Source organism: Trichosurus vulpecula, chromosome 5 (genome assembly GCF_011100635.1).
Source record: "Trichosurus vulpecula isolate mTriVul1 chromosome 5, mTriVul1.pri, whole genome shotgun sequence".
Lineage (NCBI taxonomy): Eukaryota > Metazoa > Chordata > Mammalia > Diprotodontia > Phalangeridae > Trichosurus > Trichosurus vulpecula.
In genome coordinates, this window is record NC_050577.1 from 2,720,209 (window position 1) to 2,730,338 (window position 10,130).

Here is a 10,130-nt window from a genome sequence, read left to right on the forward strand (position 1 = left end):
ATATGATGGAGTGCTTCTCAAGACTGGTCAGACTGATCATGAAATTTCTAGTAGGGCAGTGTGGGGGCCCCAAACGATACTGACTGAAGAGCCTAAGGACATTTGGGGGATGGGGTGAAGTGGTAGCATTGCCACCTGTTGTGGTCCATGGAGTCAGATGGAAATGCAGGTTAGAGAAATAAACAACTGTTCAAGAAGGTGGTTTGGGGGAGTGGGATTTGGATTTCTTAACTGCAGTTTAAAATACAAGGAGCACATGCTGCTGGCCAGCAGAGAGGGCACATAATAAGAGTTAGTAACAATTAGTTTGTTTGTAGACTTGAAAATCTAATCAAAAGGTCTTTAAATGAAAAAGGAAGAGGAGGGAAAGGATGTACATGTTAGGTACTAGAGAGTAGCAGTTATGACAATCCAAAGTTCACTGGAGACAAAATCCAAGAAAGAAAACAACTAAACCCACAGCCTCAAATGCTTCTGCTTAAGTGCCCAAAGTTCTTACAACAAGCAAGAGAAATTGGAGGTCCCTGTACTGAGCATCACCCTATTCAAAAGAAACAGGTCATTTAGAGGGGCGATAGGTGGGTGGGCGAAGGTGTCCTACCATGCTTAAGAAAATATAGTCATGTGAAGGGATTAAGGAAACGGAGGCAGGGAGAATAACAAAGAGCATTTTGGAAGCATAGACAGGAGGGAACTTTACTTACTAGTCTGCTAGAAAACACCTGGACAGAAGGAGGAAATAGACAAGGAGTTAGGAAAAGAAAGCACACCCATGGTGCGGAGGCATGTTAGCAGTGATGTTTGTGTGTGTGTGTGTGTGGGTGGCATTTGTTTGGACCTATGAAGGAATTCATTGTCTCTCATATGCATGTACATGCACACACATATATACATATACATATAAATATACATACATACATGTATATGCCTGTGCTATCTATGAGAGGAAGAGAAGGCCTCCAAGGCAGAGGTAAGGTGGCAATGCATTCCAGGAATGTGGGATACCCAATGCAAAGGCATGAGTATATACATCATGGCCATTATGTATATATATGTATTATATATATATAATACATGCATACATATATACATATGTGTGTGTATGTACACACACACCAATACCAGAATGGGAAATTGTTTTTTAAGTTAAATGTAACTTTATCCTTGAAAAAATGGAGGAGCTAATGGGAGAATTTCTATTGTGGCTCTGATGTTCCCCAAGAGGCTCACTGCCCTAGGACAAAATGATGAGCCTTTGCAGAGAACTGACTCAGTCTTGGAATTTTTGAGATCGAAGAAGGACTTTGGGACCTGACTCATATGGCCTATGCCTGTTGCCATCCTCCCAATCCTAGAAGACTGGATTGTAAAGTATTCTCTGAATGCATCAGTAGGATTAACAGACTACAATTCAATGAGAAAATTAGCTGGGAGTATGGGTGGGAAAGAAAATCTAAAGAAATAAATCAATTTCTGATGACCCAAAGAAACAGCCTTAATGAAGAAGAAAGGAGAACACAGTAAGTGGTCAAAAATGAGTGACGAGAGGGTGTGAGGATTCTTTTAGTTCATTCAACAATCATTCATTAAGCACCTAGTAAGGGACAAAGACTGTGCCAGCCATTGGGGATGGGAAAATGATGGCGGAACATGCCATGCGCTCAGGGAGCTTGAGGGTAGGTCACAGAAGATGAAGACAAATGCACAGTCAATTTATCTAACAGTGACAGGAGTCAGGAAGCTGTGGATGAGCTTAGGTTGCTGAGCAAAACTAAGGATAACAAAAATGATTTTGAAAATCTACTTTGAGGAAAAGACAGGGATGAAAGGAGTAAGACCTCTGCCAAGGCGAGCTAACCCAATAATCAACAAGACAGAAAACAGGCTTCCTCAGATTCTGTTTTGAATAAAACAATGGGAAGGAGACAATCAGCAGAAAAACACAGCAAAGATATGCAGTGATGTTAGTAGCAACTTTTTTTTTCACTATTAAGCACAATAAAAGCACCCACTCAGACCCTTCCATCATGGTTGCAGATAGGATTATAGAGGAGGTAAAGATGATACAAAGGGGAATAAAAATGGGAAAAGCAACTGGATTAGTGCAAGGATACCTAGAAGAGACATCTCCAGGTGACACCACTGGGAAGGATAGAGAGGGTGTGTTCTCAAGGTGAAGATGCCAAAGACATGGGGAAAACAACTGGACCCTCATTATTATCCCAAAGTGCTTGCAGTCAGAACTGCACGCATGCAGAGATCATCTTCCCATGCGTGGAGGCCATCCTCCAGGAGTGCAATCATAGGGAATATGCAGCCTTTCACAAGCCACACTGCCTAGGGAACTGCTTTTTTCCCATTACATAATTGATTGAAATATATAAAAATGCAAGATTTCGCTGTCATTAATGTTTGTGGACTATAAAAAGTGTTTGATTTTGGCAGAGCAAAATGCTTTCTTAATGGATCTCTTTCATCCCAATGTCTGCCATCCAAATGTCAAAATCATTCAACACTCTTGGAAAGATATGACAATGGAGATGACCTTGTTCAGTGACCTTCTGTTTATGATCATCAGCTCAGTCATAAAACAGGGAGATATTTAGAATATTAGCTTTAGAGCAGGAGATACTTTACAGGCCATCCAACACCACCATTTTGCAGGTGTGGAAACTGAGGCATAGAGTGGTTAAGTAATTTATAGAAAGCTTGCCAAAGGTTCTCTATTGGGATGGAGGAGACCATGTCAGAATTCAAGTTGAAAAGGGATGGCAGATGCTCCAGTTCATGCTGGTTGTACAAGGCCTCAGAATCATATGGGGTAAATCCATAACCACCTAAAAGAATTTGGCCTGACCATCCATACAGAAAAGGCTCAGTGGATGAAGGATATCTATTGTCCCTATTATGACACACAGTTGGATAGATAACTCATAAATCATGTCCATCAGTATATATCTGAGACACACAATATAATTGGAGCCTAATATAATTAGGCTCAGAATTAAGTAGAAGAGGGAGATCAGGCTGGATTGCCTTCAGAGAAATACCAATGTCCTTTAATGATCTCAAACTTATTTGAGAAACAAAGGCCTATATTTTGATATGGATAATCTACCAGTGTTACTATAGGGTACCAAATTAAAGAACCTAACAGTGTCCGAAACACTGACAATGAATATCAGCAGAGAGCCATGGGGAAGTATATTCTGAGAGGGAGTAGGCAATAACATGTTGGACTGATCCCCCTCTGGGGAATTATTGGGGAACATAGAAAAGAGTCACACAGGGTGGGCAGGCACAGAGGGGTTGCAGTTTACTCTGTTGGAGGGAACATCCAAATGGTTGAGATCACAGATCCATTTGAATACTGAAGTATTTAAGGGTTCCCCACCCCCCCAGAAGGAGCAGAGTTACTTATGGACTGAAAAGGGTAGAACAAAAAAGCAACACCTCCAAAAAAAGCAACACAAAACAAAATGGGAAGCAGGGAGTTAATACCTGAGATAATTATGGGGATACTAAGAGATAAATGACCTTGCTGTAATGAATTCAAGTCAGTTGGCTCAGATGAATCATGTCCCTGAATCCTGAAAGAACTGAGCAGCGTGAATGCCGAACTATCGTCATTGAGCTTTTAAAGAGTGGAATAATGGAAGAGGTGTCACAGGATTGGAGAAGGACAGATTTCCCAGTCTGGACAAAAGGAAAAAACATGGCACCTGGTATCTGTGGGCCAGTGAGTTGGTTTTGATTTCTGGAACCTCTCTAAAATGTATTATTAGAGATTGTGAACATTCAGAAAAGGATTCAATGAACACAAAGCTTCAGCCCAAACAGCTGATACTGTCCCTTCTCCTCCTCTTCAGTTAGATGAGCGATCAGGGGAATGCTGTGGATACAATTTAACTAGATCTTAGGAAAGGAGTTGAACACATTTTCTTATGCCATGCTTGTGGGAAATGTAGAGTGAGGTGTGTCAGATGACAGTCAAATTAGGTTCATTCAGAATTGATTGAATGGCTAGACGGAAAGGATAACTGTTTACCTTGTGGTGCCAGGAGAAAGAAAGTGATGAAGGCCCCAAGCATGTTGGATGGATCCCTTGGGTTGAACTTCAGGGAAGTCATGGAGGAGAAATTCTGTCCCCAAGAGGGGCAGGCATGGCTGGGTTTCAAGTTACACTGCAGGAGGCAAGTTGATAAGTACACATAACTATTTGAATAGTAGAGAATTTAAAGGCTGGCTATCACCTTTGAAGGATACCCAGTCACATTTCCCAGGAACCTTTGTTTGACTCACTGTTATTTGACATTTTTATCAAGGAGTTGAATAAAAATATAGATGGCAGGCTTATCAAATTTGAAGATTAAAAAAGAAGGTAAAAGGGATAACTCATACACCGGCTGGGAGCAGCTAGGTGGCACAATGGCTAGAGTGCTGTGCCTGGCATCAGGAAATCTCATCTTCCTGAGTTCAAATCTGGCCTCAGACACTTACTAGCTGTGTGACCCTGGGCAAGTCACTCCATCCTGTTTACCTCAGTTTCCTCATCGGTAAAATGGTCTGGGAAGGAATAGCACACCACTCGGATATTTTTGCCAAGAAAACCCCAGATGAAGTCACAAAGAGTTGGGCATGACTGAAAATGAACAACAAGAAGAATAAACTGGATGACAGAATCAGGGTGCCCAAAGATCTTTGTAGATAAGAACATGTAGCTGAGTTGAATAAGATGAGATTCAATGTAGCTAAATGTAAAGTCACACACACACACACTGCACCACACCAACACACCTTTGGCAAGCTCGATGTAAACGTAAAATCACACTTCACAAGTGGAAGATAAGAGAGGCACGGCTGGGCACCAGGTTGCTTAAAAAGGTCAGTATTGGAACAGTTTAGTGAACCTACAGGTCAATATGAGCCAGTCATGTGACCAGCAGACAAGAAAGCTCAGAATTAGGGTTTAGAGTATTAGAAGATGCATTAAAAGACGCAGAGCTAGAAGAAGACAGGAAGTTAGAGTCCAATTGGACTCTCTCTTGTTCAGACCACATGTGGCATATGCATTTCACCTTGGGCACCATTTTTAGGTATGCTACTGACGAACTGGTAAATACCCAGAGGAGGGAAATAAGGGAGGTGAAGGACCAGCATTCAGGTGATAAAATGCTGATCAAAGAAACTTGGGTTCTTAGTTTAGGGGAGGAGAAGACTGAGAACATGTGATATCTATCTTCAATTAATTGAAGGTCTCCCTTTGGGAAGAGAGGTTAGACAGGTTTCTTTGGGTCCCTGGGGCAGAACTAAGAGAATTTTAAGTTTCAGGGAAGCTTGCTTTAAAAACATTAGGCTATCCCAAAGCAGAGTGGGCTGCCCTCCCCCTCCCATGGGCCTCCCTCCTCCTCCCAAGGGCCGCCCCTCTCCTTACTGGGGCTCTAAATGTAGGCTCAGTTATCAAGTACATTGTAGATGGAATTCTTGTTTTGGCAAAAGTTGACAAACGAACTCTGAGTTCTGAGTCTCCATATTTTGCTTAAACAAAAGGGATGCTCTGAACTCTTCAGAGTTAACTGTGGTGGCAGGTGATTGCTGCCACCTGATCTCCATTATCCCTGTCCCTCCTCTCTTCACATTCCAAACCAAGTTCAAGGACTGTCATAGATACCACTTGTTCCAGGTGAATGACTAATCCAGGACCTCTTGGACAGCCTATCCCTTTTACCAAGTGCCCAGGCTTCCTGACATGCAATGAGTTAGATTCATTACAGAACAGTGGAAAGAGCCCTGACTTTGGAGAGGAAAGCTTGGATTTGAATCCTGCCTTTTGCTGCTCCCAAGCTCTCTACTCTTTGTCAAGCCACTCTAGTCTTGCTTGGACTTAGTTTCTCATTGGAAAATGAAGGACTTAGTTTCAAGGGCCAGTAAATTTCCCTCCAAATTGAGATTCTCTGAGCCTAAGTGAGAATAGTTATGATACCAGTATTATGTCTCTGAACCTTTGGAAAACGGTCATAGCCTCAATTTGGCTGAAATCAGGAATAAAGTATAACTGGGCATGAAAATCGTAATTGGGCTATTTGTGCTCAATGGAAGTGCCACCAGCCTCCTCCAGGAAGCTAGGCGGCATGGTAGATAGAGTGCTGGGCCTAGAGTCAGGACCATCTGAATTTAGATCTGTTCTCAGACACTTACTACTCTGTGACCCTGGGCAAGTCACTGTTTGCCTCAATTTCTGGATCTATAAAGTAGGGATAATAATAGCACCTACCTTCGGGGGTTGTTGTGAGGGGTCAAATGAGATAATCATTTTAATGGGCTTAGCACAGTTCTTAGGATATAGGAAGAGCTCTTTAATGTTAGCGATTGTTATTATTATATGATTATCCTGGCAAAGTGGAGATGCTCATTCTAGCAGGACATCTGGTAGCTTCCAAATGAATTCAATTATTCTTGTTAATTAAGAACTGAGCTCCACTTTTTTTCCATACTGCTGAAGGTCTTGCAGTGCCATTGGCACCCTCTAAATTCATCACCTTCTAAATTTGGGACCATGGGCCACAGCCCTTATGATGTAACCTTAGTTCCAGCTGTCTTGTCCACAGCAATTTCTCTTAGGGTCTCCTTGGCTGCCAGTGACAGGATTCCCTAAGTCCTTCTGAAATACTTTAAAAACAATCATTGAAGTTCAGTTTCTCAGAGCGCCATTAGTGAGGCACATAAGAAAGTTAAGGATCCAAGACAGAGCATGGATTGGATGGATTTAGGACTTCTTGGGTCTCTTAATGGGAATCTTCTCTCATGGAGACTTTCTGTTTGGATTCCTCTCAGGAAGGTGCCCCTGCTTTTCCAGAAGGAAACTAGAGCCCCCTAAATGGGCACATGGTGCTCCCAGGAGGCAGCCTCTCGGCTCCTCTGGGCATTGTGTCTCTGGGCCCCAGGGCTGGCCCTCGGGTCAGAGATTTGCTTGCAGGACTGTAGCAAAGCAGCATGTGGGCATTATCCCCAGAAAAGCCTAAGCAGATCGGGGAGATTTAGGGGGATTACTGTCTCTTCAGCTGCTTTGGCTTTGCTGGCTGCCACAATCTCACTCAGAAAAATAAGCCCCTTTCCCTCTTTTACTCAGTTTTACTAGAGATGGTTTTGTTTTGCCCCCTTTGCCAACAGGCACCTTCTTTGCATCCTCTTCTATGCTCTGGGCACCCTCCTAGTCCTCTCCCTCTCTGCTCTAAAGCAGACAGAGGTGCCTACAGGACACAAAGGATTCTTTCTGGTCAGCCCCTCCTGCACCTTGTCTGTCCTGTCACAGAATCATGTGTCGGACTTGGAAGGCCATCAAATCTTCCACCTGCCCATTTTATAAATGAAGAAACAGAGATCTGAAGAGACAGAGTGACTTTTCCAAGGTCACATAGATGAGCTACTAAGTGTCAGATATAGGATTTAAACCTTGATTTCCTGATCCCTAGTCTAATGCCCCTTCCATTCTGGAATTTTTCTAACAGATTTCTTTTTCTTGAAACTAAAACATTTCCAGAAAAATAGCAATAGTGACATGGGCATCTAGCTTTCATATCGATGAAGCACATTTATAAAACTCTGGGAGACAGGGCCTTAGTGCTCCCTAAGGCATACCCCGCTACCTGTTCAAACAATATCATCCCATTCTGTCTCTGAATGCATTGGCCTTTCTGTCCTCCTCACTCTTTCTCCTGTTTTCAATCACCCCTTGTCGACTGGCTCATTCTCTTCCACAAACATGCCCATGTCTCTTCCATCCTGAAAACCCCTCATTTGATCCTCCCATCCCTGCTGTCATCTGATATCTCTTCTGCTCTTTATAGCTAAAGTCCTTGCAAAGTCCATTACAGAATATGCCTTCAGTACATCTTCTTCCACTCTCTTCCCACCCCTTTATCTGGCTTTTGCCCTTCTCATTCCACACAAACTGCTGTCTCCACGGTTACTAATGATCCCTTAGTTGCTAATCCAGTGGCCTTTCTCAATCCTCATTCTCCTTGCCCTCCTTGTGGTCTTTGACACTGTTGGTGACTCTCTCCTTCTTGATACTCTCTCCTTTCTAGGTTTTTGGGACATTGTCTCTCTCTGTTCTCCTTCAACCTTTCTGACCACTCTTTCTCAGTCTTTTTTGCTGGATCTTCCTCCAGGTCACACCTTCCATCTAACCATAGGCCCTCTTCTCCCTGTGTATTACTTCACTTAGTGATCTTATCAGCTCCCATGGATTTGATGCCCATTTCTATGCTGACAATTCTCCAGTCTACCTATCCTGCCCCAACTTGTCTCCTGACTTCCGATTTCACGTCTCCAACTGCTTTTGAGACATCTCAAACTGAATGTCCTATAGACATTTTAAATTCAATACGTCAAAAACAGAACTCATTACCTTTGCTCCTAACACTTTCCCTCCTCCAAATCCCCTACAGGGCACCACTGTCTTCTCAGTCACCCAGGCTTGAAACATAGGTGTTATCTTCAACTCCCCACTATCTCTTACCCACCCTATCCAAGGCCTGTCAACTTCACTTTCCCAATGTCTCTTGAATACACCCCCTTCTTTCTTCCAAATGGCGAAGAAGGAAAGGGACCCTCTTCAAAATTTTCCCCTTCTTTCTATTTCTCCCCACAGACAAGTCTTTAAGAAGGCATTTGTGAAACATAAACTCACAGTTTCAAACCAATAGCTATGAAAACATATCAACTAAGTTATTGATCCACAATTTCATAGTGTAGAAAAAACAGGTTGTATTCTCTTCTAATGAGTTCTTCCCTTGACAGAACAGGACAGCAGATGAAAAGGTGACAAGAAGATCTTTTCCAGTCAGTCTGGGGCTCTCAGGATCCAACTCATTCTGCCTCTAGGGCAAAGGTCTTCCTCAAACAGAGTCTAATATATCAAAAGTCATGCATAGATAAGTTGAGTTGACACTGACTGGGGGAGGGCTCAAAGGAGGATGGGTTATAGTGGGCAACTGCAAACACATATTTGTTAAAAAAATAAGACAAGTACCTACTTCAACTCATGTGCCCACAACAGGGCACCTTTAGCTGCTCTATCCAGGATAGTTAAAGTTTTCTTTTTAATATAGAAGGAAAAGGCCATTTTATTTTTTCATATAAAACATACTTTGATAGAAAGTAGGAAGAGGGTACAATCAAATAACTTTTCCCAACCTAACTTCAGTTCTTGAGCATCAAGAAGACTTTTTTCCATTATGATGTACCTCCCCACTTCAGAATTAGTCCTTCAGAACCTTGTACAGATCTCGATTGCATTGGACAGGAATCTCACTGGAGAGAGATGGCTTCTGACCTGATCTTATAGAAGTATCAACAGGTGGGCCTACCTACCCATGAGTTACTCAAGCTCTGAAAAATCCGGTTCCATGACTTCCATAGGCTACAACTGAATGATTAGCAATCTGCACATTATATTTCTGTTTCAGCATCTATTCCTGTAGCTAATGCTTTAAGTATTTTTAGCTTGATTATAGTTCTTCATAAATGGGAAATGTGTTTCCATTTGAGGAGTAAATCTGAATGTCTCAACAAGAGCCAGATGCAATAAGTGCATTCATAGGTTGACATCCCCCCTCAACGCAGAAGGTCTTAATTAAATGGCTGCTCTTGTTCATAGGAGTATAAAACGAAGTGCAGAACAACCAACCTTCCTTTCCCCTCTCTCTGCATATCTGAAATGCCTGGGTCGGCATTGCCCTTTTGTACGTTTTGCTCTCTTTACTGACCAATGTGCATAACAGCATTATTGACTCAGCTGTAACACTTGGTATCCATCATAAATGCAAAATTTGCTGAGATTTCACCATCTTGACAATTTCCTATGCCTTACGCAGGCTACTCCCTTAAGGACCCTGGAGGAAATCAACAGACTATCTGTCATATCCTTAGCTGACTTGGGTGCCATTTCTGCTGCCAATGAGCCTTCTCATTTATATCAGGGAAAGTTGGCTTTTGCAATGGATCAGAATGAGCTGGGGTTGCAAACGGCACAAAAGTTCATGGTGGAACAGTCTGTTAATTGAATCCGATCCTTCTGCAGAATTGCAGCATCAATATAAAGTACTGCCTGGGGGAGGCAAAGGAAG